The sequence below is a fragment of the Heteronotia binoei genome, chromosome 2, assembly GCF_032191835.1.
Source record: "Heteronotia binoei isolate CCM8104 ecotype False Entrance Well chromosome 2, APGP_CSIRO_Hbin_v1, whole genome shotgun sequence".
NCBI lineage: Eukaryota > Metazoa > Chordata > Lepidosauria > Squamata > Gekkonidae > Heteronotia > Heteronotia binoei.
In genome coordinates, this window is record NC_083224.1 from 37,517,283 (window position 1) to 37,541,941 (window position 24,659).

Consider the following 24,659-nt stretch of genomic DNA (forward strand, 5'->3'; position numbering starts at 1 on the left):
CACATAGGGGAGACAAACCCAGTTCCTTCTTGACCCAAAGCAGGTCTGTAATGTGGTTCTGGTCCACAAGCCAGACAAACATGATGCCAGCTGAAAGGTTGAGAAGCGTCCATCTTTCTGCTCCTGGGAATGAAAAAGTTCCGGGCTCAGAGGGGACTAATGGGCAGTGCTATAAAAATTCCTCCACTCTTTTGGCAACCTTTAAAGTCCTGTTATCAAAGCATACCCAAGAAACCTCCAACACAAATAAATGGCTTGTCTGGTACTCTTCAGGGCAAGACAGCAGAAACACAAAGCTTAAGGGTTAGGTACTCATCTTGTTGTGAATGTGTGGTATAACCTGTAAACTGATATCACAATTTTGACTCTTAACAAAGTTTCTATTTTTCTTTAATTAATTGCTAAGGCCATCAAAGTCAACCAGTCCCCTGACCACTTGATGGATGCCCATCCATGTTTGACACTAAGAGAGAAATCTATCACTTTTGGGGAGCGTCAAAGGAACCAGTTTTGGGAAAAACAAGGCCATAAAGTCATTTGGCCAGCGTAATTAAAATTCCTATGTTGGGGTATGGATCTATGATACGACTGGTCTCTGATTGGATATTACACACATGACACCCCGATTTTCCATTGGTGTGACACTCTGCCCCCTCATTGGGTAGGTTAATTGAGTGATATGACGTAATTTACCCTAGAAAACAGACAACCCAACCTGTCAGGTTTAGTGGGTCCAGCGGGTTCAGAGGATCCTGGTAGATGAAGAGAGAGAAAAAGGGAATTCCTCCATCCTCTCCTTTCCCACCCCCTTCCTACCCGCAACCCCCCTTTCCTCTCAAGAGAAATCTCCCTCCAGAGACCTTGCATTTCCTCTGACTGAGTCTACCCTGCAAGATATAGGTATTGTATCACCTTCCCCCATCCTGCTTATTCAGCTAAACTCTTGTATTCCTCTTGTATGCTTGAAATTGTTTGATTGGGATGTAACTGTTTGAAACCCTATGCCATAATAAAATCCATTATTAACCAAAGGATTTTCAGTGGTCTATCTCCGTAGACAAAGACATAGATCCTGTACACCTCACCTCTCGTAGGCCTACCATTTTGAGCTAAGAAATATTAATATTCCCCAATAAAAAGTTGTTTGAGGTGTAACAGAGGTGGTGGAGAATGCTAACACCACCCCCAAAGTCTCCAGGTATTTTCTAGCCCAGACCTGGCAAATAGAAGACAGTTCCATATCTAAGATAGCCATTTCAATAGCTAATAACAAGTAGCAAATTGATCTGCTAAACATGAAGGTCTTTATAAGCCCTCCTGATAGTGTGCGCTATCAGACTCTAGAGAAACAGCATATTTAGGGACAGTCTTCCAGTAGAACCAGTTGGTGGAGGGCAACAACTGAGTGCTTGGGGCCTCTATTCCTGCTTTGGACTTACTCCCAACATCTCATTGAGAGATAGGATGCCGGACCTGATGAACCATTTGTCTGACGCAGCAGGAATCTTCTTATGTTCCTTTGGGATCCAAGCTTAATATAATAATTTCACACAATTTAAAGAATGGGATCTTGCCTTTAAGGACTTAAATGGCTTGGGCCAGGGTACTTGAAGGACCACTTTCTCTGTAATTTTCCTGCTGCTTGTTATGGTGAGTAGAACCATACTGCCACCCTGAGCCGCTTCGGTGGGAAGGGCAGGATATAAATTGAAATAAACTGAAACTGAAACTGAGGCAAGAGGTAGTCCAGGACAGGGCTTTTTCAGTGGTAGCACCTTGCCTTTGGAAAGTTCTCTCCTTGACACTGGCCTAATGCCTATCTTAGGAGCCAGGCCAAAACATTTCTTTGTACCCAGGCTTTAAACTAAGCAGTTCTATCCCCTTGTAGCCTGAGAATTGTTTTATGAATATAATTTTAAGCCATTGAATGTTATGTTGTTTTTCAGTGGTTTGCTTTAATACTGACAATTTGCATGTTCTTTCATTGTGTGGCTTTTACTTTTTGAGCCACCCCCAAACAGGTTTCTGGAGAGGTAGCATAAAACTTCTCTTAATCTATAACGTAAATTTAATGGAGTAGATGAAGCTGGGCCTTCTCAGTCTTTATGGATGGAAAAACATATGGGAGAAATCTAGTTTTGGGGTTAATTGTGAAAGCTAAAGAGAACATCCCTGTTCAGAAACAACACCCCCCAGTTTCTAGAGTCAAAGCAGGTGATGAGTATTATTTCTGCTATGTTCCTCATGCGTCTGGCAGGCTTCTGTTAGAAGCAGAATGTTGGACTAGATGGAAAGACAAGAAGAGTTGGTTTTTATACCCCACTCATTTCTACTCAAAAGAGTCTCAAAGTGGCTTACAATCATCTGCCATTCCTCTCCCCATAACAGGCACCCTGTAAGATAGGTGGGACCAGGGGGGTTTTGGTAAAAAAGCCCAGCAAAAACTCATTTATATATTAGGTTACACCACTGATGTCACCATAGTTTCACACAGGGCTTTTTGTAGGAAAAGCCCAGCAGGAACTTATTTGCATATTAGGCCACACCCCCTGATGTCAAGCCAGCCAGAACTGCATTCCTGTGTGTTCCTGCTTAAAAAAAAAAGCCCTGGGTGGGTCTGAGAGAGTTCTGAGAGAATTGTGACTGGCTCAGGGTCACCCAGCAGACTTCATGTGGTGGAGGAGTGGGGAATCAAATCCGATTGTCCAGATTAGAGTCTGCCACTGTTAACTACTGCACCATACTAAAAGCAATTCCCCTCATTCCTATGTAGGATTGCCAACTCCAGGTTGGGGAATTCCTGGAGAATTGGAGGTGGAGCCTGAAGATACCAGGCTTTGGGGGAAGATCTCAGCAGGGTATAACACCGTAGAGCCCACCCTCCACAGTAGCCATGTTCACCAGGGAACTGATCTCTGTCATCTGGAGTTCAGTTGTAATTCCAGTAGATCTCCATGCTCATCCTGGAGGATGGCAACCTATAATCTTTCAGGATGAAGCATCCTCTATAGGCCAGTTTTATAGGTCTTCCAACATCTTGGCTTGCCTCTGGAAGCTCTGGAGCCAGTTTGGTGTAGTGGTTAAGTGCATGGACTCTTATCTGGGAGAACCGGGTTTGATTCCCCACTCCTCCACATGCACCTGCTGGAATGGCCTTGGGTCAGCCATAGCTTTGGCAGAGGTTGTCCTTGAAAGGGCAGCTCCTATGAGAGCCCTCTCAGCCCCACCTACCACACAGGGTGTCTTCTGTGGGTAGGGATGCCAAGTCCAATATCTGGGGACTTTGGGGGTGGAGCCAGGAGACATTGGGGGTGGAGCCAGGAACAAGGGTGTGACAAGCATAATTGAACTCCAAGGGAGTTCTGGCCATCACATTTAAAGGGGCAGCACACCTTTTCAAATGCACCATATTTTGGGGCTCATAGAATTGGATCCCCTGGTCCAATCGTTTTGAAACTTGGGGGTATTTTGGGGAGAGGCACTAGATGCTATACTAAAAATTTGGTGCCTCTACCTCAAAAAATAGCCCCCCCCCAGAGCCCCCAATACCTGCGGATCAATTGCCCATTATTCCCTATAGGAATCTTTCTCCATAGGGAATAATAGAGTGCCCAGTAGACATTTCCCTCCCCCCTCACACTTTCAAAAGCGGGGGAGGGCTTCCAAACCAGGGAATCCCCTGCCCCCTCCCTCTCTCACACACAAATACTTACTGGGTCTTTTTCCTGCAGAACTTTACTTGCTCTGAAAACAAAAGCAAAAGAAAGGGAGGGGCCGTTCTCTGAGGAAACTGTTATTGATCCTTTCCGATGAAGCCCTTCCTGTTTCCTGCTTCCTGCTGAGCCTTGAGGGCACACATTTTAAAAACGGACCTGTTTGCAGGTTTCTAAACCTGCCCGAGCTCTAAAACTACAGGATGACTGTGGGGGCGGGGCTTCCCCCACCGGCCAGCTGGCTGGGGGCGGGGAGAAGCCTGTCAAAATGGGGGATCCCTCACTGGGACCTGGGGATTGGGAAGCCTAGTTGTGGGGAGGAAGATGAAGGAGATTGTGAGCTGCTCTGAGACTCTGAGATTCAGGGTGAAGGGCTGAATATAAACCCAATGTCATCTACTTCTTCTTCTTCTTCTTTCCAGTGCTTGATTGTTGCTGCTACATGAACAGGCTTTAGAGACTGGCTCAGATACCCAAACTCTCATTTGGGTTATGATGGAGCAATTCCATTGTCCTCAGTTGGATTATGCAGATTTACTCAAGTGGGAAAACCCAGGGATAAACTGGATGAGATATCAGGGGACATGTGATCAGTCTTCTGATGGTTTTGTTGGCATGGCGAATCTGATTGGAGTGACCTGGAGGGAAGGGTGCTTAACTCACAGGCTGTTTTGAGGAAGCCACCTCTAGCTCCAGCTACTTTCCCACCAATGGGGGCTGAGTTACAGAGTTGTATATCTTCCAGATAAGATTTGCAGCCCTTACACAATGAGAACTTAAGAGGGAATGGAATTTATTTTGTGCAGTGGAAAGATGCAATGCATGCAGCTACCTGGAGTACTTTGAAATATTGGCTAGGCTAGGGCTGTGGAATAAATCTCTCAAGAGCAAATCTATTCCAGCCTTGTATCAGCTCAATGAAAACATCTGGCGGAGGCCCAAGTTAAGGTTTGCACCATGCCTCATGATGACTGCAAAGTTATTTATTGAAAAATATGGAATTTTCCCCTCTCTGTTTCATGATGAGTATTTGTACATCAACAGTACAATCCTATGCAGAGTTACTCTGGTCTAAGCCCACTAATGGTACTAGGAGGCATTTCAATTGGGTAAGGAATTCTGGGCATTCTCAGGTTCTTGTGCCTATCTTCATTCTTGCGCAAGTACAGAATAGCACCTAAACTATCGTATATAGGGGCCAAACCTCTTCAGATGCTCCGGGTTTCCCCCAACTACATATTAACTGCAAAAAACAACTTTGGGGGGAAGGGTCTCTGTGGTGGAATGGGCCTGCTCTGGCCTGCAAGCCCTGTTCCATCTTGCCCTCCAAGGTTTTCCCAACACCCGGAGAGGCTTTTCTTTCTCTCTTAGGTAGCCACTGCCACCATCTCACCTTTGTAAGGGATTGCCTGCTGAGAGGGTCAGGATTCCCAGCTTCCCTTCCAAGTTCAGAGGCCTTGCCTCCGTGTCTCCTGCTGCCCCATGCCGGGTCAGCATGGGGACTGCTTATTGCCTTGTGTTCCCCTGGAGGAATAGCTGCTTGCCAATTGCTTGTTCCCCCCGGTACTCTTTTTAAAATAGCATGTCCAAGATGGTGGAGGTCTGTGTGGCACAGAGAATCACTACTAGCCTCAAAAATTTTAAAGTATTTATTAAAGAGAAAATGTTCACAAGCATACTTTCAGCACAGCGCCAGACTCAGCAAAGGATTAAAAAGAAATGGGAGTAAAACGCAAATCCTCTGTCCCTCTCTCTATACATGCCCTATCAGATGTTAAAATATAGGATAGGCTCCTTAGTTTAGGATGTTGTAGAACTCTACAGACTTCCTTTACCTTGCAGCTTCCTCCAGCTGTTCAGGCCAGCACACGGTTAAATGGTTGCCTCCTCCAGACTGCAGTTCAGAGATTTGTCTGCTCTGATGGACTCAGTACTAAAGAAACCTTCCACCTTGCTCCCTTGAGTTTTATCATCTCTCTTCGCCCCACCTACTGTCAGGCTGGACAAAGAAGTTTTTTTCTGAAGCCTCCAGAAATTTCCTTTCTAAAGGCTCTCTAGTATTTAATTCCTCCAAATCTCTATTCCCTGCTTGGAGTGGGAGAAACTGGACCATCCCATTGTCTAGCATTTGGTGGGCTGAGGTAAATCTGGAAAGCTGCCAGCTGGCTTGGCTCAGATAAATGATTTAAAGAGATAAATGCCTTCTCCAAGCCAGCTGACTGGGCAGTATGGGCTTCAAGAGCCACACAATATGTGTTAAAGAGCTACATGTGGCTCCCAAGTCACAGTTTGGCCACCCTGATCCAGAGGGTGCAGAAGAATCCCTTAGAGGCAGGCTGGTGGTTGCCTTGGAGCCAGGGAGGAGGAAGAGCAAAATAAACCATCCCTCAGACTGAGGTCGCACTCAAAGCCCTGGGTCAAGAATCCAGTACTCCTTGCAATCTAATGCCACAATTCCCCATTCATACAACACCGACATCTTGCATAGACTATGAACTGTCATGTACCGCTTCTACGGCTAAATATATTGCTGGATGTTATGAAGTCTTGGCATCATCCAACTGGTTCCAACAGGAGAGGCTGAACACACCCAGACCCCAAGGAGGGGGGCGGGGATGCAAGATCAAGCAACACCAGGAATCTGGGTTGCAAATTATGGCAGGATTTTTTTGTTTTGCTTTGTTTTTATTTTCATTCACTCATCCTACATGCATGCATCAAGATGTGGGTGCACAAACAAGCAAAAAAATACCCATTAAATATTAATTGGGAAAACCTCATGCTGCATTGTTGAACCAGTTATTCAAAAAGATTACCGCTCAACCCACTCCGATATGCAATTTTAAAAAATTCTTGGAAATGAAGGTGAGGTCCAAACCAACACGATGGATCTTCTGAGATTCAAGGTACACAGAAGAAAAAGGAATACCTACATCACATCAGACATCTAGCTTAATAATTAAGCACATCAGTACCAGATGCTGGAATTAATATATTCCACATTCTGCAATATTATAATTTCCTTCCAGAAAAGGTCCCACCTTTCTCTGGCTTTCTAGTACCTCCTTTTCTGGGAAGCCTTGGCTTAACCTTTAATTTTCACTCCCAGACAACCAAGCCTAAGAATATGTAACAGTCCTTATGGGTTCTCTATTCTGAAACAAGCACTGTTCATTGATGAGACTGTTTAAATAACTGTCTTCTACTGAATTTTATACCACTCGAAGTGAAATTGATCATAACAGAGAAACAGTGATTGACCAGAATAGGGAAACAGTGAGACAGATGGTAGGATAGCATATTTACTTGTTTCATATTTATCATGCTGGTCCTTCAGTAATCTCAGAGCAACATCTTTGTTGGGGTTGGGGCCATGTGGGGGACAACATCTGCTGGGCATGCAGAAGGTCCCAGTTTTAGTCGCTGCGTCTCCAGTTAAAAGGATCAAGTAGGAGGTGAAGCAAAAGGCATCTGCCTGAAACCCTAGAGAGCTGCTGCCAGTCTGACTAGAGAATACTGTCTTTAATGGACCAGTCATCTGATTCAATATAGGGCAGCTCTATGTGTCCATGTTTGCCTTGCTTTGTGGTCTCCCATAGAGGTACTGGATGTGATCAGATTTACTTACCTTTGAATAATATCAGGCACCTTTGTACCATCTCAAGGCAGTTTTGGAGCAGGTTGTCTTCAATATTAGTTTGTTCTTCAGTTTGCTGATGACACCCAGCTATATAAGCTGCCAGCTGCTGCTGTCTCTGTTGTGGCCCAGCCTCTGAATGTGGTGGGTACATGGCTGAGTCCAGATAAAATGGAAGTGGTTCTGGATGGAAGGGCTCTTGCTTTAAATGGAATTATGCTTCCTACCATCAATGGTGTGCAACATCGCTAAAAGATTCAACAACTTTAGGGTCTGGCTGGATCCTCCTGCTCTCCTGTTGGAGAAACAGGTGTCTGTTACACTGAGAAATGCTTTCTCCCCAGCTGTAAGCAATTAGGAAGCTGGCTTCCAATTTTCAGACACCTGAGCTGGTCCCACTGATCCACCTTGGGGGCTAGATTACTGTAGCATGCTTTAACATGGAGATACCCTTGAAGACAATCCAGAAACTGCAGCTGATAATTTGTTCTTAGAAGAAGGTGGTGGCGGCCACAAGCATGGCCACCTTCAAGAGGGGTTTAGATAAAAATATGGAACACAGGTCCATCAGTGGCTATTAGCCACAGTGTGTGTGTATATATAAATTTTTTTGCCACTGTGTGACACAGAGTGTTGGACTGGATGGGCCGTTGGCCTGATCAAACATGGCTTCTCTTATGTTCAACATGGCTTCTCTTATGTTCTTATAAGGATGGAACCATACTACATTGCTTTATTATGGTTTGCTATTTGTTTTATATGTCCGCGGGCAGTTGTTAAAACAATTGTTTGTTGTTATTGCTAAAACTTAATAAAATTTGAATTACTAAAATGTAGCACTCTGTTTTTGAGGCTAGCCAGTGGGACAATGTCAGTCATATTCTGAGGTTACTGCACTGGCCGCTGGGTTCCAGAGGAGATCCGGGAAATTACAGGCCAGTCAGTCTGACTTCAATACTGGGAAGGTTGGTAGAAACCATTATCAAGGATAGAATGAGTAGGCACATTGATGAACACAGGTTATTGAGGAAGACTCAGCATGGGTTCTGTAAGGGAAGATCTTGCCTCACTAACCTGTTACATTTCTTTGAGGGGGTGAACAAACATGTGGACAAAGGTGACCCAATAGATGTTGTTTACCTTGACTTCCAGAAAGCTTTTGATAAAGTTTCTCATCAAAGGCTCCTTAGAAAGCTCGAGAGTCATGGAGTAAAAGGACAGGTCCTCTTGTGGATCAAAAACTGGCTGATTAATAGGAAGCAGAGAGTGAGTATAAATGGGCAGTCTTTGCAGTGGAGGACGGTAAGCAGTGGCGTGCCGCAGGGCTTGGTACTGGGTCCCATGCTCTTTAACTTGTTCATAAATGATTTGGAGTTGGGAGTGAGCAGTGAAGTGGCCAAGTTTGCAGATGACACTAAATTGTTCAGGGTGGTGAGAACCAGAGGATCGTGAGGCACTCCAAAGGGATCTGTTGAGGCTGGGTGAGTGGGCGTCAACGTGGCAGATGAGGTTCAATGTGGCCAAGTGCAAAGTAATGCACATTGGGGCCAGGAATCCCTGATACAAATACAAGTTGATGGGGTGTGAACTGGCAGAGACTGACCAAGAGAGAGATCTTGGGGACGTTGTAGATAACTCACTGAAAATGTCAAGACAATGTGCGATTGCAATAAAAAAGGCCAACACCATGCTGGGAATTATTAGGAAGGGAATCGAAAACAAATCAGCCAGTATCATAATGCCCCTGTATAAATCGATGGTGCGGTCTCATTTGGAGTACTGTGTGCAGTTCTGGTCACCGCACCTCAAAAAGGATATTATAGCATTGGAGAAAGTGCAGAAAAGGGCAAGTAGAATGATTAAAGATTTGGAACACTTTCCCTATGAAGAAAGGTTGAAACGCTTGGGGCTCTTTAGCTTGGAGAAGCGTTGCCTGCGGGGTGACATGATAGAGGTTTACAAGATAATGCATGGGATGGAGAAAGTAGAGAAAGAAGTACTTTTCTCCCTTTCTCACAATACTAGAACTCGTGGGGATTTGTGTGACACAGAGTGGATGGGCCATTGGCCTGATCCAACATGGCTTCTCTTATGTTCTTATGTTCTTTTTAGTTTCTGGATCCAATTAAAAGTGTTGGTGATCATCTTTAAAACCCTTAATGAACAAGGGTGTGGATATTTGAAGGATCACCTCTCCCTACATGTAGCTGTGTGGTGGCTACTGTCAGAACCCCTCTGTTGGGCAACAGCCTGGGCTCAAGGCTCAGTAGGTCTCCTACCCTCCTGGCTTCCTGATACTGTAGCAGAACAGAGCTATTCTGGAGAGCTCTTGGGAAATCTGAGCTTGGGCAGAGGTTGAATAAAATGGATGGGTGTCTTAATGTGGTTTTTAGATGGGTTTTTAAAAACATTTTTATATCTGTTGTTTTCCATCATTTTAACTGCATTGTTACTAGCGTTGCCAGACCCTCAGTGGAGGCAGGGGTCCTGTGCTGCCAGGCCCTGACCCCTAGCTGTGGATCAGCTGGCTGGTGGGGAGATTTACCTGGAGAAAGAGAAAGGCCCAGGCCTCATTGCTGCTGTCACACAGGAAGTGACATAATCACACCAGCAATGTCTAGGCGATGCTCTGGTATTTGGCAAAAACTCTGTGGTAAGAACTAGTTTTACCATAGAATTTTTGCCCAAATACCAGAGTGTTGCCTCCGATGTGATGATGTCGTATGCAACACAGGCAATGAGGCCTTAGCCTTTCTCTTTCTCCAGGTAAATCCCCTTCCATCCCTGGCCTGTTGCCAGGAGGGAACTGGCAACCCTAGTTGTTACCGACGTGAGGTAACAAAGATGCTTAGGAGAAAAGTGTTTTTAAATAAGTGGTGTCAAGTCACCAAGTGTTTGCTGCCAGACCAAGGGTTGCCAACTTCCAAGTGGGCCTTGGTGATCCCTCAAAATTACAACTGACCTCAAGGCAACAGAGATCTATCTCCCTGCAGAAAATGGCTGCTTTGGAAGGTGGACTCTGTGTCATTATGCCATGATAAGGCCTTTCCCCTTCCCAAATTTCTCAGACTTAAGTACAAAATTTCCAGGAATTTTCTAATGTGGAGCTGGCAACCCTAGCCAGGTCCCAATGAGTCCTTCCTCAAAGGCTAAAATAGACCTGGAAAGGCCCCTGCCCTTCCCGCTGCCTTTTACTCACAGAAACTGAAGCCTGGAATGCTGTGGTTGCCTAGCAGCAGCACTGAGGGATTCAATTTTTTTAAAGCTACAATTGCCCTTTCTATTGCTTTCAAGTTTTTAAAGCTCCTCAATTTTTTTTTTTAGAGTTCACATTTTTCTGCACACTTGGGGCCCTTTTCAGATTTGTAAAACGATCTGTTCACAGACCCAATCACCAGATTTAAGTATCTAAAGATTCAACTGACTTTGCTATTAATATATAGATCAGTATAGTCCACATTCCCATTCCCTCTATTGAAACCTCTTTTGGAATCATTCTGTTTTAATGCAGCATTATTCCTGTATAAAAATACCATCCTGAGTCCTGAATAATCTTCCTGACCATTAACTTTAACAAATACTCAACACCTTGAGCCAAAATGAAAGGTGTTAGAAATATTTTAATAAATCAGTGACTGAATATGCAAGATAACCAACTGTGCCAGAAACCCCTTATATCATCTAATATTAATTTTGATGAATATTAATTGAAGCTAAAACAACAACGGTAGAAAAACAGCAAGAGGGCAGATTCTTCCCACTGTTTGGTATGAGGTGCCATAAACATGGCTCTCTGCCTGCTGGCATGAAGTCATGGGTGCGCCCTTGGTTCAGTGAGATCCTGGTTCTCAGGAAGTAATTTCATTCCTCCAAACCCAAGGTGGTTGACTTGGAAGAGCAAAAATGGGCAGAGTTTTATGCATGTGTACTTCAGAGACTTTGTAGAGAGATCCCACTGCTATCCTGAAAGCATTTCTGTTGTTCTTCAAAATCCAGGGCTTGAGGGAGAAAGGCATAATACAGGGAAAAGATCACTGAGAAGGGATCCAATTCTAGGCTGAAGAACAGATGTTCTTTTGCATCCAGGATATGTCTTCAGGGGGAACGAATGGCCTTGTCATTGCCAAGTCTAATTCAAGAAATATCTGGGGACTTTGGGGGTGGAGCCAGGAGACGTTGGGAATGGAGCCAGGAGCAAGGTTGTGACAAGCATAATTGAACTCCAAAGGGAGTTCTGGCCATCACATTTAAAGGGACTGCATACCTTTTAAATGCCACGGATGTCCTGATAACTCTGAACACAAAGAGTTGGGTTTGTGCTGGACATGATGACTGTATAGTGACCTGCCTGTGTGGTGTGAAGGTCATGGACAGTGAAGGAGTCCCTAACAAGGTCCCTGTGGGTGCCATCACATCTGCTGATACCTTTTCCAGTGTCCTGATAACTCTGAACACAAAGAGTTGGGTTTGTGATGGACATGATGACTGTATAGTGACCTGCCTGTGTGGTGTGAAGGTCATGGACAGTGAAGGAGTCCCTAACAAGGTCCCTGTGGGTGCCATCACATCTGCTGATACCTTTTCCAGTGTCCTGATAACTCTGAACACAAAGAGTTGGGTTTGTGATGGACATGATGACTGTATAGTGACCTGCCTGTGTGGTGTGAAGGTCATGGACAGTGAAGGAGTCCCTAACAAGGTCCCTGTGGGTGCCATCACATCTGCTGACACCTTTTCCAGTGTCTACTGAGTGTTTTTAGAAAGTGGCTCTGATTTCTGATCTTGGATCATAATAAACTGACTGGCAGACTAGAAAGTGGCAGGGGCCAGGTGGGCTTCTTGGACATTGGAGATTTGATTGACTGAACAGATTTTTAAAAATCGAGATTTGGCAACATGTGCTACCAGAGCACAAGGACCCTCACTATGTGGCAGGAAGTGAGCTGTGACAACCATTTTGTGGCAGGCTCTGCCTCCCGTGGCAGTAGGATTGCCAGATGTGACTCAGGAAATATCTGAGGACTTTGGGGGTGGAGCCAAGAGCAAAATTGTGACAAGCACAATAGAATTTCAAAGGGAGTTCTGGCAGTCACATTTAAAAGGATTGGACTTTCTGGTCCAATCTTTTTGAAACTTTTTTTTTTGAGCAGAAGAACCAGATGCTATGCTGAGAATTTGGTGCCTCTACCTCAAAAACACCCTCCCCCCTCAAGCCCCAGTTACCTATGGATTGTTTCTCCATCATACCCTACGAGCACCTGTCTCCATAGGGTATAATGGAGTGCCCAGTGGACATTCAACCCCCCTGCCCCACTTTCTGATAACCCTGAAGTGGGGGGAGGTCTCCAAACCTGGGGATCCCCTGCCCCAACTGGGGATTGGCAATCCCAGGCCTTGAATTCAGCAGGAGCTCGCAGGAGCGCAGCTTCTGAACCTTTCTGAGGGTTCCCCCTCCTCCTCCCCACCTACCTACATTGTCCATTGAATAGTAGGTGCAGCTGCATAACAATCCCTGGATGAGGTCCACCACCTATTTTTCTACAAAATGTCCCCTGGGCAATCCTATGGGCAGCCATTTTATGGCTGTGCCCACCACACTGTGTCAAAGTTCCAAAGGTGCCACTGGCTCAAAAAGGTTGGGGATCCCTAGTAAAGAAAAAACTCTTCTTTGTCTTCCATAATATTCAAAACTGGAATCACCCGATGAAACTGGCAATTGGTGCAACACAATGGATAGTTGACTTGTGGAATGTATTACCATGAGATGAGGCAATAGTCACAGGTGTAGATGGATGTAATGGGGTGCTGGACTAGGGTCACTAGGTCCTCCTGGCTACCAGAGGAGGATGGGGCGGTAGGGTTGCCAGATCCAGGATGGAAACTCCTGTAGATTTGGGGATACAGCCTGGGGAAGACTTCAGTGCGGTACAATGCCATAGAGTTCACCCTCCAAAGCAGTTATTTTCTCCAGGAGAATTGATCTCTGTAGTCTGGAGATAAGATGTAATCCCATGGGAATCCCCAGGTCCCACCTACAGACTGGCACCCCTGTGGTGAAGAGGTCTATCACTGGCTATTATCCATAATAGCTGAACTGGGAATTCTGAGTTCAGAGGCAGAAACATTCAGAAGGTGGAGGAGTACTCAGCAAGTGAGTGCTGTAGTCTGTGGGCCTTGCATGCAGACTTCCCTGTGGTATCTGACAGGCCAGCACAAGAAACATGATGCTGGACTAAATGAACCATTCACATGATCCAGGATGTTCTTCTGTTAAAACTCAGGGACCAGGTATCACAGTTATTGCTCATTTTATTCTATCCCCCCACACACTGTTATCCTGATTTTCCCTTCTGAATTCTTACGTGTACAAATACAACCATCTAATATCAGACAAAAACAAACCCTTGACTACTATATACATACTTTCATGCGTAATATGTCAAGTCAAGAAAACACTTCTATTTATAACTATCAAAAGCTGGCCAGTACAATTTGGCCTTGTATAAGCCTCTGGATTGTTAGGAGCCTTTCTCACAGTTTCTGGGAAGCTGTCCTGTACTTCAAGAACAGCCATGGAGAACATCTGGATTCACAGGGGAAAGAGGGTTCCTCATGATCCAATGGATTGATGTCATTTCAGTTGTAAAACTAGGAGGAAGCTGGAATTCCCCTCTTCTGATAAACGTGCCTTGCCTCTTCTTCTTAAATTATAAATGCCCTTTTCTTCTGGTCATGGAGCAGGAATAACTAGGGGTGTGTAGGGGGGAGGTATTTGTGAATTTCCTGCATTGCACAGGGGGTTGGATTAGATGACCCTGGAGGTCCTTTCCAACTCTATGATTCTTTGATTCTAAAGGTAAAGGTAGTTCCCTGTGCAAGCACCAGTCGTTTCTGACTCTGGGGTGATGTTGCATCACAACGTTTTCATGGCGTCCTTTTTATAAGGTAGTTTGCCATTGCCTTCCCCAGTCATCTACACTTTCCCCCCAGCAAGCTGGGTACTCATTTTATCGACCTCGGAAGAATGGAAGGCTGAGTCAACCCTGAGCTGGCTACCTGAACCCAGCTTCTGCTGGGATTGAATTCAGGTCATGAGCAGAGCTTGGACTGCAGTACTGCAGCTTACCACTCTGCCCCAGATAAATTAGCAGCAAGACCAATTTCTCTCTCTCTGTTTATCTGATGTATTTTTTTTGAGCGAGTGACTCAGCATGCCTGGACACTAGGAGGAGGGTGTTACATCACTCTAAATGTGTATAGATGTTATCTCCTTGAGTATGATACCTCTCTTTGTCATAACCTGGGAGCTGCCCTCTAACCCGTCCTCTCTCTGTTTGTCCTCTCACTCTATGCACATGGCTTTCCATGGAGACACATGTCTCTGCGGGTCTCTTTCATAGAGACAATGCCCTCATACCCTGCACACATCCCGGACATGCTGGCCATTTGTGATAGGGAAAGTTCTCTTAAGATTAGGCTTCTTTTATTTCCTTTAAACTGCAACCTGAATGTGAACTGAACCTACTTGAATAAATGTAAGTTTATGACCGATTCCCCACTAGCCTTGTTCCAGTCTTGTTGCTCCTTTTCCCACCGGTGCTTCTGCTGGATTTCGCACAAACTGCCCTGGGGCGGTGAGTTGTCCCGCCTCTTTTCAAGTTCCCTCCACAGCAGGCAGGATCCTCTGCAAGCCAGTTTCTGCCTGCCACAGAGGGAACTTGAAAAGAGGCGGGGCAACTCGCCGCCCTGGGGCAGCTTGTGTGAAATCCAACAGAAGCCCTGCAGGAAAAGGAGCAACAAGACTGGAACAAGGCTAGTGGGGAATCCCAGTATTTTTAGCCCTCTAAGAAGTTATGATTGGCATGCATCACAATTTAGGAGCATCAGTTCTCAATCCTTGAAACATGAACTCATCCACTCACCCCTCCATCCACAGGTTAGCTTCACATTTCATGTAGCTGACAAGTTTACTGTGGTCACTGTGGAGTGGAACAAAGGCCATGCTTCATTAAACACACTTCTACATACGTGGACAACATCTGCTGGGGCTCCAAGTCATGTGTGCACAGGCATACACAAATGTTTAAATATACATATCCATTGTGTGCTTATTGCAAGGAACATGAGCATGACCTGTAGGTAAGGTCAGCCTGCTGCTGGTGAACTCTGGAAGATTTCCAGGGTGGAGCACTGGAAAATGGCATCACTGAAGCTACAACATCATTGCTGGGTGAAAACTTCTAACTGACATCACAGCTTTCGCCCAGTGCTTTAGGAATTCTACAAATCAGTATGGTAAAGACCATAAATATCACTGGAATTCCTAGAGCAGGGGTGTCAAGCATGCAGTCAAACATGGGGCCAGATCCAATCCCCCCGGGTTTGTATGTGTTCCCTGAGCAACTGCCTGTTTTCTGTTTCCTTTCCCCTCTCTTTTTCTTTCTTTTGCATCACAGCTTGTTTTGCCAGGCTCTCTCAGTTGCACTGGAGCTGTAGAGCAAAGCCTGTCTTCCCTCCTTTAATTGTGTTTGTGTCCTTTATAAAGTTTATATCTCCGCTACCTGGCTTTACATTTTATGACATACATGGCCCAGCCTGACAAGGTCTCACTTATGTCAGACCTGGTCCTCCTAACAAATAAGTTAGACTTCCCTATCCTAGAACATTGTGTGTGGGGAAGGAGTTGTGACATCACTTACAGGCTTTTTGCCCAGAAGTGATGTCATGGTGTCATCTCCCTCCTTTCTTTCCAGCCACTGCACTGATTGGCAGTGGGCACTTGGCAGCCCTAATGACAAGTCTGATTGCCATGGAAACTGGCCTAACAAGCTACTCTTTTTTTTGTCCAGATCTGGATAGCCCAGGCTAGTCCACTCTCCTCAGATCTTGGAGGCCTAAGCAGGGCTGGCCCTGGTTAATACTTGAATGGGAGACCACCAAGGAAGTCCAGGGATGCTATGCAGATGAAGGCCATGGCAAACCACCTCTGTTGATCTCTTGCCTTGAAATTCCATTGAGGGATAGCCATAACTCAGTTGTGACTTGACAGCACTTTCCACTAAGGTTGTTTTTTAAATAATTAGTTAGCATTTGATCCTAAGAAGAAGCATTTATGACTGTGAGTCCAAAGAATAGCAGCTGGCGACTAATGGGATAATTAGTCTGAAGTCGGTTCAGCAAAATGAGAGTTTTTCAATAGCTTAGTAAACATCACAAGGAGTTGTTGCAAGGGGAGGGGGAGAACTCACAAAAGCTCTGCAGTCTGCTATTGTTTTGTCTGTTTGGGTTTGCAATCTGGTACTTAATCAGGAGTACAGAGGCTTTTGAGCATGCATGAGCTCCCTAAGAGCTCCAAGTGAAAACAAAAGAAGAAAGAAATGCTTTTATGATAAAAACAAGTTGTTTGCAGTGTTGTCAGTTTGCCCCCAGAGGCACCCTTATCCTTTAACTTCTTCAATATGTCTTAGCTTGTTTTAGTAATGATTTTTTTTTTGCTATAGTAAACTCTCCTACGGCCACCAGTACATTATGTTCTCAGTTAGAACTATGACGTCAAATGGTATTTGGCTTGCAGCCAAGGAATGCTGCTGGGAAGGAATGCATGAATGGATGGTTTGCATGGTAGTATACTCTTTCATAAGCCAGTGAATCTTCGTCTTTTAAAATATTCAACCAATGGGGGAAAGGGATTGGAGTTGTGCTCTGTGGCATCTGTGTGTCCAATCAGAAAGGAGCACCATATGAAAGTGCTTCTTCTTTAGAAAGGCATGAATGAAGGGTAGAACTGGCAGCTGCAGTACTTCAGGGGTGGCCACGGTAACTCTCCAGATGTTTTTTGCCTACAGCTCCCATCAGCCACAACCAGCATAGCCAATGGCTGGGGCTGATGGGAGTTGTAGGCAAAAACATCTGGAGAGCTACCGTTGGCCACCCCTGCTTTAGATGAAAATGCGGTGCCATGATGCAACCCATTCAGGGGTGTCCATTCAGCATTTTTTTTAAAAGTCAGCCTTCTCAAGAATAACTGAGGCTTAAAAAACTAAGAATTTATTTATTTATTTTGGCTTTATAGAACAAAGATGACTGGCAGAGGAACAAAGGCTTCTAAAATGTTAACCAGTGTGGAAAAAGCCTACAAAAATGATTCTGTCTTGCTCTATTAAAACTTGGAGAGGGGGATCATTGTGGTTCAAAATAAGCAGAATAAAACATTTCTGCATGCAACACAACATTAATGTGCTGCTTCTAGACATTGAGAATTCTCTGTGCTGCTCTCATTGCCACAGTGAATGCAGAAGTGTATGCGATGGCAAAAGAGAGTTTTCATACCGGAGGGGGGGGGGAGTTTTTTGCACACCTTACTCCATTCCCCCCTACTTGAACTGAAGGAGTGACCAAGAATTGTATCAGTGAAGCTCTGATATGGTGGATGTTAACAGGGATTGTCACCCAATTTCAGTTGCTCCAGGAGGAGGAAGAGGACATGTGTATGGGTCTGTTTACTATCATTATTATATACTGATGTCATAATAGTCTACTGAATTCTACTGAAGGATTTAAGTAGCATATAAGACTCACATACATAGCGACCTTATTGTGCTCCCAGTATTTCAGCAGTTTGTCAGTTTCATTTTCTCTAGGGGAGCTGATCTCTGCTGGCTAGAGATCAGTTGTCAAAGCGGAAGATCTCCAGGCCCCACCTGGAGGCTGGCGACCCTATAGGGCCTGGAGAAGCCTACCTTGAATTACTAGTGGGCCTACATCTCCCAAGATCCCTTCTGTCCCTCTGATTGGGTGAGCAGAAGTTCTGCCCAGTGAAGAACTTGTTTGTTCTTGAGCACTTACAATAAACTTATTGTTGTTGGGTAATTATAACAAAACTTATATATGTTTCTCCCCTTTCCCCCACCCCCATTTTCCCCCTTCTGTACCCCCACTGAAAATTTAAAATAAAATTTTAAATGACAAAAAAACCCCTTAATGATGTTATACTTCCTGGGTCCTCACATCTCTTCAGTCATGGATGGAAGGGACTTGCTGAGAAGTAAGACATAGGGCTTGGGTGGGTGCTCTGGGTCTTCCAAGACAGACCCGTACCAGAGTGGTGGCAGCCTGTAGAGGCCCTCCCTGGTCCTCTGCATGTGACACCAGGTATCTGTCAAAACTGAGTTTTGACTCACAAAAGCTTATACACTGGAATGTTTTGTTGGTCTTTGAAGTGCCACTGGACTCAAATTTTGTTCTATCACTATGGTCTGACACATGTATCCACCTGAAACAATAGACCTCTGACAAATATTCTCCTCTTGGGCAATGTGATGAAGCATGTGGCAGCTTCACAACCTCACTTTTTCTTGTGTGAAATGAATCATCTGGAACCTTATGAATCTGGATTTTGACATGGACAGGATTCTTGAATTGCCTTGGTCACCTTTGCTGATGACTTAATGATTGGAAATATACGGAAGAGTGCATCCATTGTTGGTTCTTCCAGAACTTGCATGAGCAGATAGAAGAGAAAGGGGGGGGGGGAGTGGGATTTGAGAAAGACTTTGGTGGAAAGTGTTGGAGTGAGAGACCCAGCATGCCTGTAACTGGGAGGCGCTACATCACTCTAAGTCTATATAATTGTTATGTCCCAGAGTGAGATGCCTCGCTTTGTCTTAACCTGGAAGCTGCCCTCTGACCCCACCTCTCTCTCTTGTCCTTTTTTCTTTTCATTCTTTATATGGCTCTTCATGGAGTTACATGTCTCTACAGGTCTCTCCTATAGAAACAATGCTCTCATATAAGGAAAGTACTCTTTAAATTAGGCTTCTCTCTCTCCTTTCGACTGTAACCTGAATGTGAACTGAATCTACTTGAATCAATGTAAATTTTACTTTTTGAAATATACTTCTTGAGAGATTTATTTACTGCACTCAATGCCAGGCTTCCGCAACTGGGCAAACTCTGCTATAATAATCAAATATCCTGAAAGAAAATACAGCTGCTTTTCCATCTCTCCCACTACTTCAGTGATGCTAAAGGTAAAAATAGATTCTCTGGGTTGCAGCTTGTCATCCCTGAGACATAGTGAACAAATGGAGAAAGGCAAAATACAGCACATTGAATATCAAAGTGTAATATATGCGAATCATGAAAGAACTGCAACAGTTGCCTTGTGTATCTTCTGGTGCATGAAGAAATACCTGTCTAGAATTCTTAAAAAGCATTTGGAAAAAAGGAGTAAGTTTAACTATTACCCATTTCTGATCTAGGGACAGGGACTTCAGTTCAGTCTCTTGTTCACCTGAATTCACCTGCTAGGGCTTATAAAGTAGTTCAAACCAGGTGCAATGCCTCCTTACCAAATGCCTATCTGATGATTGAACAAGGGATCAGGGAGAGGGAATATTCCAGGAGAAATTGTTCTGTCAGGTACCAGTTTGCACTGACTGTACTTTCCTGAGAGGTGTTTGCTGAGCAGAACCTGAGATGACCCTGCAATGACATGTATGAAGCATTAGAGTGCTCACGATGTTTCCTCAAATGGTCTTTGGCTAAAGTTGGACAATCGCTGACTTTTGTGCTAAAACAAGATGAGCCATCACGTGTAAGCTGGTCAAAACAAGGCGCTTCCTATATTATCATTGCTACATCTAATAAAGTGCTTGATTCTCATGCAAATGCAAAAGCAGCAAAAGGCCAACCAGAAAAAAAGGGGTGTTCTACATATTAAGGGATAATTGCAGATGGTTAACCATCTATACAGAGGGGATCACCATTTAAATGTATGGATAAAAATAAATACCGCATTAAAAAAGTAAAGGTAGTCCCCTGTGCAAGCACAGTTCATAATACCGACTGATGGGGTGATGTCATATCAGGATGTTTTCATGGCAGACTTTTTACGGGGTGGTTTGCCATTGCCTTCCAGAGTGGTAAAGCAGCAGTACTACAGTACTGTGCTCTGAACTCTCTGCTCATGACCTGAGTTCTATCCCAGCGAAAGCTGATTCAGGTAGCCGGCCCAAGGTTGACTCAGCCTTCCATCCTTCCGAGGTTGGTAAAATGAGTACCCAGCTTGCTGGGGGGAAAGTGTAAAAGACTGGGGAAGGCAATGGCAAACCACCCCATAAAAAGTCTGCCGTGAAAACGTTGTGAAAGCAACGTCACCCCAGAGTCAGAAACGACTGGTGCTTGCACAGGGGACCTTTCATTTTCAGAAAGCTGGGTACTCATTTTTTCTGGAAGACTGAGTCAGCCTTGAGCTGGCTACGTGAACCCAGCTTCTGACAGGATTGAATTTGCTAGGGGGAAAGTGTAGATGACTGGGAAAGACAATGGCAAACCACCCTGTAAAAAGTCTGCCAAGAAAACGTCATGATGTGACATCACCCCATGGGTCGGTAATGACTTGGTGCTTGCACCTTTATCTTTAAGATGCTATTGGACTCTTGCTCTTTTTTACTCCCTTAGGGATTACTTATCTCAAATTTATATCGTGACCCACCACCCTGGGAGCCCTGATAAAGAAATGGTAAAAGCAAATTGGGGGATGGAAAACTCCAAATAGGTGTGAACTTATATCTCTTTTTTCCTGTATTACAACATTGCCTTTATTGGAATTGCCAAATTCAATAGATATTTTAACAAAAAGATTTATAACAGAAAATACCAAAATGTTGATGACAATAATAAGTGACAATCTATGTATTTTAAGAAAGTATTGCAGTTGTAGACTTGTGTTCTTTGAAAGTGTTTTTCATGCAGAATAAGACTAACATGTACTTTTATTTCCTATCCCTTCCTACTTCCTATCCCCAATTTCTTGAAATCAATAAAACTTTTAAATTCCAAGGAAAACTCCAAATAATATGTAAGGCCTCCTGCCACTCTTTTTGCTTTTCTGCATTAAAAGGCGGGAAAACATAAGGAACGGCAAACCGAGAACAAAAGGCTACATTCAGTCCTTGGTTGTACAGAGCAAGTGAAGATGTGCCCTTTGTTCTGCAATAGAGTTCTGAGGTTTTGCTTTAGCAGCCATTTGTTTGCTCCAAGACAGTAAATAAGACCAAGACAAAGGCTTTTCATGCAAATACTTTGCCCTGCCAGAGGCTGTGTACACTGGATGCCTTCTGCAGCTGGTTTCACTTAGCAGTGAGCAACGTGGTGGAGGCTGAACCCCAAGTGCTCTGAACCTTGGCCCACAAACAAAACAAAGCAAAACAAAACCAGAGGAACCTTTAGGGAGGTCCATTAAATGGCTTTCCATTATCTGCTTCCCGGTCCACATATCTAACATTCTGGCACCAGCTGAACGAAAACATGCCAAAGCAGCAGAGCTCTCATGGTACGTTTCTTGCTTAGCTCTGCAGACTGCTGACCCAGCTCTCCAAAGGTCAGCCATCCCACTGCCCTTCTTAAGGCTTCATGAAATGAGAGAGGTCCATAGCAGGATCTCCCAACATTTCCTGGTACCTTGGAGGGGCTCCACAATTGCTGGATGTAATCTCAACAGGGGAAGGTGCATTAACTCCTCCCCTTCCTGTGCTCTTTTCTCAATCTAAATCCACCACCAGGGTGCCATCAGCCACCCTAAGCCTGCTTTGGTAGGCAGGGCAGGATATAAATCTAACAAATAAAAAAAATAAAAAATAAAAAGTTCTTTTTCTGCATTATTTTATCAGTTCACAAGTGTGCATCTGCTAGGGTTTCCAGCCTCCAGGTAGGGCCTGGGGGCCTTCTGCTTTTACAACTGATCTCCAGCTGGCAGAGACCTGGAGAAAATGGCTTCTTTAAAGGTTGTACTCTCTGGCATTGTACCATGCTGAGGTCCCTCCCCTCCCCAAACCCCACCCTCTTCTGGAGCCACCCCCAAAGTCTCCAGGTATTTTCCAACGCAGACCTGGCAACCCTAGCATCTGCAACACAGAGCAGGGGAAAGACATAAAAGAACACAGCATGTGGGGCGGAAATCTGCTTTTTGTCTCAAACCCACTAAGGATTGTATGAGCTGATCAATGGCAAGCAGCTATCACAATGGCCCTGCACCCTCTCTTTTGTTACTTGCATAACACAGACATCACCACTCCTTTTTGATCCCAGTTCCCGAAACATCCAAAATCCTTTTCAGGCATTACATTTCAGGCACTCCTATCTCACACATTTGCAGAATGTGCTACGGGCAGCCTTCTGGTATGTGCGATCACCTTTTACCGCTGGTACATACAAACATGTATTCTCAAAACATTGGTTTTCTTGTAGCTCATACAATGGCTTGGAAATATGTACGTTGTCCTTTTCAAACAAAATGGCAATTGTGCATACTGAGAGGATCTCAGATAGTGCACTGTCCTAATACATAAGATTGGTGTGTGAAAGGGTCATGCTAATCTTATCTGTATTGTTCCAATTTTAGTATATGTGCTGCCAAAGATATGTGTATATGTACAGCCTGGCAAAACAATAGAGAGAAAACTCAAAGAGACTGGCCTTTCCTCCCATGTCTTATTGTACCTTAGGCACCAACCCTCCCATCCCCCCCAAAAAACAAAAACAAAAGAAACATTTAAACAGCATCTCTGGGTTCAAGCTCTCCAATCAGACAAAACACAGATGCAGAGACATCCAATTTCTGGGCATGAAGCAGGTGTCACTGGGGTGTGTATGTTGGGGAGAGGTATTTGTGAGTTTCCTGCATTGTGCAGGGGGTTGGACTAGATGATCCTGGAGGTCCCTTCCAGCTCTGTGATTCTATAATTATTCTTCAATATCCTAAATGCTTTCAACCAGCAGATTACCTTAGACCCTGCCTGATCTCCAACTATTGGAGAATCTTCACACTTGTATGCTTTAATGTTCTACCCTCCTGGAAGGCAGATACCCTCATGTCCGACTCTTCCTATGGCTCTGCCCATGTCATGCAGGGAGTCTATCAAACACGTTCTGCTGCACTGCCCATTTCACAACAATATCTGATCTCAATATATAGCTTCATCCTGTCAAATTTACTAGGAAGAACTGAACAACTATAGGAGCGTTTTCGCACTCACCTTCAGCCGGCGCGACACCCCTCTTCACCGCGCAGGATCTGCGCGGATTTCGCACTAAACGCCGTGGAGCAGCCGGAAGAGCCGGAAAGTCCCGGCGCTTTTGCGGCGCAAATGGAAACCGCCAAAAAGCAGTTTCCGTTTGCGTGGCAAAAGCGCCGGGACTTTCCGGCTCTTCCGGCTGCTCCGCGGAGTTTAGTGCGAAATCCGCGCAGATCCTGCGCGGTGAAGAAGGGGGTCGCGCTGGCTGAAGGTGAGTGCGAAAACGCCCTAGGTCTCCCTCTTCCTTGCAGACTTTCCCCAGGAGACAACTAATAAAGGTGTTAAATTTTGCCTTCAGGCATGTGGGATATGCAAACACCTGACTGAAGCCTAGAAATAGCCTCTCAATCAGAGGAGAGTACCTCTTCCCCACTCCAGAATTTGTTCTCAGTGGGCGTTTTCACACTTAGCGTTTGCTACCGTTATACCGCAGAGGAATTCTGTCCTGACCATTTCCCCCATTTTCGCACTATGGTCTCTTTTGCACAGTCAGTTTCCATGCAGCCCCGCATCAAATCGTTTTCGCACTAGCATTGACTTGACTTCGAGGCCCTGTCAATAATTTTTTTTAAGCGCATGGCTGGTTGTGTTACTGCGTAACAACGTAACACGTCACCGCTGTTCCTCCCCCTTTTTTTCGTGGGCAAACCACATCACGTGTGCCGCTTATGCTTAAGTATTGGCTGCAGCTGTAGCATCCTCCACAGCCCTTTATGTATTGACAGAAGCATTCGCAATGGAGAATCTGGTTAACGAGGCTGTGGCGTGTCTTTATTCCATAGTGGACGTTTTGCTTTTGTGCTTGTACGCCGGACGCCAACTCATTAATGCACATACAAGGAGATCCTCGTACAGCAGTCGCAATTCTCACGAGATTCCCCCCCCCCACACTTATGTCCGCAGGGATCGACCCTGATGTATCATAACGCTGCATTAAGGATATGACGAAATTCCGTAGTTGCGAAATATCACAATAATGCAATCAAATAGAAGTAGCCGGGAAAAAAACAGCAGGCACCGCCTAACCGGCAATGATGCACGCTTGCTTCTGACCACTGCCATCAACTTATGTGTGATCTGAAGGATGCGTATCAATCGAAGTAGTAGTAAGCAGGATTCCTCAAAACAAGCTATGGATGCTGCCCTCAGACTTCAATCTAACGGAATGCATCACGCATGTGTTGTGTATGCTGTATGGCACCTCATTGATTCCTTGACTCATTGAAATGTCGG